Below are 540 nucleotides of genomic sequence, written 5' to 3' on the forward strand. Positions count from 1 at the left end.
ATAATAATAATAATAATACATTTTATTTAAAGGCGCCTTTCTTGGCACTCAAGGACACCGTACACAGTTACACAAATTGAGATTAAAAACACATTAAGAAGAAGCAACAATAAAAATGAAATATAAAAATAAAAACAATACAAAAGTGACAGTGCAATTGGCATCAGATGGAAAAGGCAGTTTTAAACATCTATTCATTCATGTGAGCGCATATTCAGATTCAGACTGATGTAGTTATGATGTGGTGTACAATATGCTCTGAATGATGTTAGCCAGCTATCACGTGCTCTTCTGAGGACATTTATCTTCACACATGCTAACAGCACGTCTCACGCTGAAGAAGAGGAAGACGTTTGTCAGACAGAAGTTGAGACTTACCGGCGCCGCCTGAAGGGTTTTTTCTCCTCTGTGTATCAGCAGCTGGTGTCGCTCTGTGCTGTGAGTCCTCCTGCCTGCACACCTGCAGGGGACAGCTCTGAGCCACACCCTGTCTCCCTCCAGCTCACCTGTGTGTGTGTGTGTGTGTGTGTGTGTGTGTGT

Source organism: Seriola lalandi, unplaced genomic scaffold (assembly GCF_002814215.2).
Source record: "Seriola lalandi dorsalis isolate HSWRI2012SDOR001 ecotype SW California unplaced genomic scaffold, Sedor1 jcf7180002054423, whole genome shotgun sequence".
NCBI lineage: Eukaryota > Metazoa > Chordata > Actinopteri > Carangiformes > Carangidae > Seriola > Seriola lalandi.